The following is a 7,916-nucleotide window of genomic DNA, read 5'->3' as shown; positions in this document are numbered from 1 at the left end:
GAGATGGAAAGGCCACTGACTATCAAGCACAGAGTTAAAAGGAAGGTTAAGAAGTGGCCCCGCGCCTTCCAGCCCATCTCAGTATCCTACTCTCCACAAACCTGCCTAGGAGTCAATCCCAGATCCCAGGAGAATAGATCTATTTCCCTAGGCGATCACCAGGACCACTGGCCGAGCAGGGTCCCCAATCCAGTCTTACCCCAGGAAGTCACGTGGCCTGTGTTAGGAACAGACTCTGTGCCTGTGTTAGGAAGCAACCTCTGCTGTTGAGTCAGAAAGAGAGGTGCCTAGCCTCTATGCAGTGGCCAAGAGAGCTTTGTAATAATTAGGGGTTGGGAGACCTTTATGCTAGCCCTGGCTGGGCCTCTGATTTCAAATGGAAATTGGGTGAAGACATTGTTTTTTCTCCCTAGGTCCCTGTTTCTTCATCTGTAAGATGAGAAGCACAGTACCCGCCCTGCTCACCTCATGTGGTTGCTTTAGAATTATATTTTCAATTCCAGGAAATCTGTGAAGGCTTACTATAAGCCGGGCTCTGTGCTGAGTGTTAGGGATCCAATATGAGTAAGATCTGGTCTCTGCCACCCCAGAGCGCAGGGTCTAGCCCCACAGAAAGACTGGGAAACAAATAATTTCATTGTGTAACAATGTGGCAATTAGAATATCAAGGCCTCAAGGGAGTATGGAGGAAGGAATGACTTTTCCTGAACCTCAGGGAGTTTTCCCAGAAAATGTGATTTTTATTACCTTGAACTAATCCAGAGCAAATATTTATTGAAACCTACTATGTGCCAGACATTGGATATGAAGATACAGTGATTTAAAAAATATATTTCCTGTCTTCATGAACCTTGAAATAGCCCTATGAGTCATAGAATAAAATGAATAAGAGATTGTTGTTGGCATTTCAGGCAGAAGGAAGGAATGTGGAAAAGCAAAGGAGTGGGATGTTCTGAAATTTCTAGTAATGCACCATGTTCCAGCAGTGGCAGCTGGGAGCAGTGTCCAGGTATGTGGCTGGTAAAGTAGACTGATTGGGATTAGGTCGGGAAGGGGTTGATAGACACAGCTAGCAACAGTGGTCTTCCCAGTAGAGGAGATGGTGAAGCAAGGCTGACATTGGAAAGTGACATGGTTGGTTGTGGGATTTAGATCCTGCTGCAGATCACAGGGAGCAGATACTAGTGGGCTTCCAAGGAAAGAGAGAGCAGAAATAGTGTAAACCTCTAGTGATGCTGTACATGATTAATAGTGAATTTATGACTTCTGATGAAATTACACAGTGGCCATTCTCCTGCCTGTCCTTGAAGGCCAAATTCATGGCTCAGTGCTATGTTTGTTGATTAAATTCATGGAGCTATTACAGTGCAGGATAAATTAGATAATTTATACCAAGTGCCTTAAATATTTTTTATGTCTGTTAACTCAGTAATTCTTAGCAAATTGGAAAATAAAATTTTAAAAAAAATGTAGTAGGAAGATCTGGGTGGGGATCTTTATTCATTCACTTTTTAGCCATATGACTTTGGTCAAATTTAGAATATCTTAATCTATAAAGTGAAATTACAAGTAGAAATTTTGCCTTAATGCATAGCAGTTATGGAAGATGTGTATAAAGCAGCTGGCACAATGTCTTGCCTATAATAAAAACTAAAGGCTGAGTGCAGTGGCCCACGCCTGTAATCCCAGCACTTTGGGAGGCCAAGGCGAGCTGATCACGAGGTCAAGAGATCGAGACCATCCTGGCCAACACTGTGAAACCCCGTCACTACTAAAAGTACAAAAATTAGCTGAGCATGGAGGCGCGTGCCTATCGTGCCACTTACTCGGGAGGCTGAGGCAGGAGAATCTCTTGAACTTGGGAGGCGAAGGTTGCAGTGAGCCAAGATCGTGCCACTGCACTCCAGCCTGGCGACAAAGTAAGACTCCATCCCCCCAAAAAAAAAAAAAAAAAAAAGGCAGCCGTTATTATTATTGTTGTTGTTGGAATGCATTCACAGAAAGCAATTCAGCATGGAATAATAGTAACAGATAACATGTTTACAGTATCGGCAAGGTGTGTGGGAGTTGTTAAACACAGTTACGGGAATGGTTCTATACAGTATGCAGCAATAATAAAATATGTGGCAATTAAAAAAGAATCATATAATTACAAGGTGATATATTTAAACCAGTCTACTCTGCAGTAGGACAAATCCAGTTGTCTTGGGTCAGTGGCATGTTGTGCATGTTTTCTAGAACATTCTTTATTCTGAAATATATTTAGCTGCTCCTTCACTCACTTATTTACTTCACTGCTCATTAGTTCCTTCATTTACAAACACACAGTGGGCCTCTGCTAAATGTGAAGCCCTAAACCAAGTGCTGTGTGTGTTGATCAAATAATAATAAATGGTTTTTGAGAAGAAACCATAAGACTATTATATCACTTTAAGACCTTTACCATATGTGACGACATTTCCCCTGTTTTAACTCTGGCAGCAAGTCATGTGTAGACTCAAAACTCTGTGACAAACTTCTAGGTTAAGTTGTAGAGAGTTCCATCTAATGCTGATGTGCATGCAGACTGTGGCCTGCTGAACTCCAGAACATTCCATTCTCATTGACAGCTCTGTGAACGAAACCCTGAGGTTGTGCAAAATGCAGTTGTCCTGGTCTGTTTGGGCTACTATAATAAAATATATGTTGGTGTCACATAAACAACAGAGATGTATTTCTCAAAGTTCTAGAGGCTGGAAAGTCCAAGTCAAGGCATCGGCCCGTTTTGTGTCTGGTAAGGGCCAGAGTCCTGGTTCACAGATGGCACCTTCATACTGTCCTCATGTGGTGGAAGGGGCAGGACAACTCTCTGGGGTATCTTTTATAAGGACACTAATCTTATTCTTGTGGTCTCTGCCCTCATAACCTTGTCACCTCACAAAGACCTCATGTGCTTACACGATCACATTGGTGATTGTTTCATCGTGAATTTGGGGGGACACAAACATTCTGACCAAGCAGCTGTTAGAGCCTTAGTCGTAAACCCATTGGCCTGAAATTCAAGAACTTCCCAACAACTTCATCTCTCACTCCTGGTTACATACTGAACAGCTGCTCATCACCCCATGGACTCCAGGCTCCTACTTTTGTGCTTATGACTTGGATCATTTCCTCCTCCGTCTTTGGTGCCTCCATGTTTCCCTGGAATCGTTTCCAGGACATTCCCTTCACCTTGCTGCACTCCCTCAGCTCAAGGTTACATTCCCCCGTTCTCTTATTTGGCTATGTGGATGTCTCAGGTTTTAAATGACATGTTCAAAATCCAGGTGACATGGTTATGCTTGGCCAATAATGAGGAGGTTTGTGGTGTTAATGCCTGAGCTCCCATCTAGATACTCCTGATGGTGGAATCTGCAGATTGCCTAGTGTCAGAGTCAGTAAAGGTAGCCAAGAAGATAAGTGCTCCCACTTACTGCTTCATGCAAGGTTTAACCAATCCATGTATGGGAAACCCAATCAGGATACATCCTGCTCTATAATGTTTTAGGAGGTACCATATCTTAAGCTGAGTCCTTCACCATTGCCTGAGTTCTACTGTTAGTGATACATTACTTTGCATTAACTTTATACTCCCTTGCTGCCTTCCTTGAATGTTCTGCTAACTTATGAAGAGGTTCTGTCATCCATTTGTGTAGGTAGAGAAGAAGGAAGAGGTTCAGGGAAGAGGGTGCACACCTTCATAGATGCAGCCACTGGTCCACATGATCCACATGATCCTTTGCAGATAGTCATGCTGCCTAGCTGCATTCGGTGATAATGAGGTCAGTGGCTTGCTTCTATGCTTTGACTCGTGTTGACTATATTAACTCCTTGTCATAAATTGCCCCATTACTTTGAGAATATTCTCTGTTACTAACTTTAATAATAGTTGTACTTTAATTATCCCTTTTGAATGCTAGACCAGCCACTTTGTTTCTCTCTAGTTCTTATACAACTCTTCGAATTATTACTCCACTTTACGGATTGAGGAAACAGGACCCAGAGAGACTAATTAATTTATTCCATGGTAGCCCATTACTCAGTGGCCCTGGGGGTCATGTGTATGTGCATGTGTGTGTTTGTGTATATGTGTATTGAGAAGAAAGGGGGCAGGAGAATAGGTTTATTCTGAAACTATGTGATTATTTTTTACTATATCACGTTGCTTGTCACTAGGCTTTCTAGAGTTGTCTGAACCTTTGGATTGAATGGCCCACGTAAAATCCTTCCATAATGGTGATTTCCATTCTCAATTTTTTTAACAGCTCATGTTGGAGAAGCAGCTGCTTATTTACAAGGTGCTTTTTAGTAGTACCTGTTAAAAGGTCACCTTTTAGATGCCACCTTTTTGTGCAGATATACTTTCCTGTTTGGCAGTGGTTGATGTTGTATTTACATGAAATTCTGTGCACAGGGCCACAATGCATGATCCAAAAATTGTCTTCGATTTAGAATGCTATTTGGACACAGTAGGCAATAGAGGAGGAAAAGAGACACAAGGAGAAAGTGCAGGGGAGACAATAGGGAGTGGCAGGAAGGAGAACTGTATCATACAAAGATCACAGGATTTTCCACTTGAGTGACCTATGCCTTTTTGCTTGTTTGCTTGCTTGCTTACTTTACCATGGGTAGGCTGGGGATGTGTTTTTGTCTCTGGATAAATTGTCCACTGGGAAGTGACCAGTGTATAAATACAGAAGAAATAGCAATATTAGCACCACTTCCTTCTAGGCCCTGGTTTCGTAACTCTTCCTCTTATATAGGAAAATAGCTGTTGCGTGCTCACAAGTGAAATGAGATACAAGAAAATTTTGTTGTTGTTCTTAAATTAGAGTAGGGTGGGAAATCCAACATATGGGAATTTTCTGAGTGTCGCAAATTGCCTACCATCCTGTTAAGTATTGCTGAGCAGCTAATCAAGAAAAGTAAAAACAGGTAAAATGAAGCAGCTAGTCCAGGAAGTGCTACAAATTTACATATTATATAGAGTGCTAGGTTACTGTAAATGATTCCATTTGAAGGGTGTTCTGGTAAGTCTGGTGCATGTTCCCACACCTAGCACACAGACCTCAAAGGCGCAGACAGACCTGGGTCCAGATCACCCCTGGTTTCACAAACTTCAGAGGTCTTGAATGGTATTTAACTTCCCTGACCATCATTGCTCTTGGGTGGAATGAAGATAATAATACCTTCCTTATGAAGAAAACAGGCAAAATCAAATTATCACTTAAAATTCCCTTCAGCTTTTACAATATAACCTTTAGTGTGGGAAAATCAGGCATGTAACAAGTAGACCAATATCTGAACACCAACACATTGAGATTCCATCCCATTTGGGCACCAAATCAATCATCAGCTTGGCTTTGGATGACCCTGAGAACTCAGATTAAGGTTAAGAATTAATATGTGTACCAGGCTTGCCAATTTAACAAGAACCCTTATGCATTTTGTCTTCTTTAATCCAAACAACAATTCCTTAAAAGAGGTTTTATTATTAGCCTCAGTAGAAGAAACCTGAGCCTCAAGAAATTTACTGGCCCATGAACACGAACCTGGTCATTCTAGTGGAAAATCCTGCGATCTTTGTATCATACGGTTCTCCTTCCCGGCACTCCCTGTTCTCTTCCCCTGCACTTTCTCCTTTTGCCCCTTTCCTCCACTTTTATTACCTTCTGTGTCCAAATAGCATTCTAAATCTAAGACAATTTTTGGATCATGCACCAGGGCCCTGTGCCTGAAATTTCATGTGAATACAACATTAACCATTGCAAAACAGGAAAGCATGTCTGAACAAAAAGGTGACATCTACAGAATAGTGGTTTCTGATTATGAGTCCTGGATCCTCACGTGGACTGTAGTACAGCAAGTGTAGCATGGAGTCTCAGCTCCATGTAATCTACTCAGTAGACTATGGATGGAATAAATAATATAGCTCACCCATATCTCCACATTCTCATTACAAATATTTACACCTGCTTTTGTGGTTAATAAAATACAAAAATGTAGACAAATAACAGATTTCATTTTTTTTTCATTTAGGCAATTAAAAACTGTATCTAATTGCTACATTCTGGACAATATGAAATTTGATATCATTCAAATTTCTCATGATTCAATAAAAGAGCTTACTAACAAATGTGAGTTAGACAGGATTTTGACTCCAGGAAGTAAACAGCTTTCTAAATAGCGCAGCTGCTCAGTGACTCCAAGGTGTAATCTCTGACAGACCCTGCAGAAACCACATCTAGAAAAAAGCTGAATGCAAAAGTCAACCAACTATCATTAAATAGGCCAAGCATTTGCCTAAGCACTTCCTCTGAAGTTCAGTAGTTGAATGGCCTTAGGTAAACTATATAATACCCTTAGATCTTATTTTTGTCTTCTTTAAAATGACACAACAATACTACAGACCTCATAGAGTTGATTGTGAGGTTTAGGTGGCACACAGGTAAAGTGCTCACTTTCTGTCTGGTTGGCAGTGAGTGTCGGCTCTCACCACCACCACGGCCAATATTAGTATAGACACATTAGTTAAACTTCTCTTTCTCCTCCTGTGATGGTTAATACTAGATGCCAACTTGATTAGATTGAAGAATGCCTAGATAACTGGTAAAGTATTGTCTTTGAGTGTATCTGTGAGGGTATTGCCAGAGGAGATTAACATTTGAGTCGGTGGACTGGGAGAGGAAGACCCACACTCAATGTAGTTGGGCAGCGTCCAATTGGCTGCCAGCCCCACATGGCTAGAACAAAGCAGACAAAAGAAGGTGGAATAAGCTGGCTTTCTGAGTCTTCCATCCTTCATCATTCTCTCATGCTAGATGCTTCCTGTCCTTGGACATCAGACTGCAGGTTCTTCAACCTTTGGACTCTTGGACTTTCACCAGTGGTTTGCCAGGGTCTCTCGGGACTTTGACCACAGACTGAAGGCTTCCCTACTTCTGAGGCTTTTGGACTCAGATTGAGCCACCACAGGTTTCCTACCTCCTCAGCTTGCAGATGACCTGTCATGGGACTTCCTTTACCTTGTGATAGTGTGAGTCAATTCTCCTTAATAAACTCCCTTTCATATATACATATATCCTGTTATTAATAATTCTGTCGTTCTGGAGAATCCTAATTAACACCTCCCCTCTCCTCTTTTCTCTCTTTCTCCTCTTGCCTCTTTCTCCTCACGGATCCTGTGTAAGGCAAGAAAGTTAAAGATCTGCTATGATCTCGTGTCTTCTGGCTGCTGTCAGCCTGGTGGGAGAGGCAGAAACCTCAACATACAGATATGGCAGACAGAAGGCATGACAAGGATTCTCAGCCAGAAAATGGAGATTCATCAGGAGCTGGCAGAGCCTCTCCCAGGCCAGCCCCACGTGCTGCTAACATGTTCCTTTTCTCCAAGTTCACTAAAATTCCTCAGGGAAACACAGGCAAAGCACACATGAGACTAGGAAAGCATCCCATTGTAGGAAGCTCATCTCCCCTCCTGCCAGCTTCCCTTGCTAGGTCATCTCAGACAAAAAAAAAAAAAGAAAGAACAAGAAAAAGAAAAAGAAAAAAGTTTTACCCTGATGCTATAAGAAAAGCCCTAAGTCCCCAAATGATGAGAAAATGGTTCTGCATTACAGACCAAAGTGTTCCATCCAGAGTCTGCCACCATCTGGGATACAGGGACTCTTGGAGTTAAGGATATTACAAAAGAATCCTGGTTAGCTTTGCACTCAGACCAAAGGAGGCTTTCTTGATTAGTTAGATATCCAGGATCCCAACTAGGGTATGGAGAGCCAGGCACTTGTTTCAGGTACAAAAATTGAAAGGGAGAGCTAAAAAACATCAGTAATCAAGACAAATATTTTCACACCATATTTTTACAAATAAATATTTTATATTAATATATAAAAATATAT

This window comes from Rhinopithecus bieti, unplaced genomic scaffold (assembly GCF_001698545.2).
Source record: "Rhinopithecus bieti isolate Rb0 unplaced genomic scaffold, ASM169854v2 scaffold_1530, whole genome shotgun sequence".
Lineage (NCBI taxonomy): Eukaryota > Metazoa > Chordata > Mammalia > Primates > Cercopithecidae > Rhinopithecus > Rhinopithecus bieti.
Note: the sequence above shows the minus strand (reverse complement) of the source record.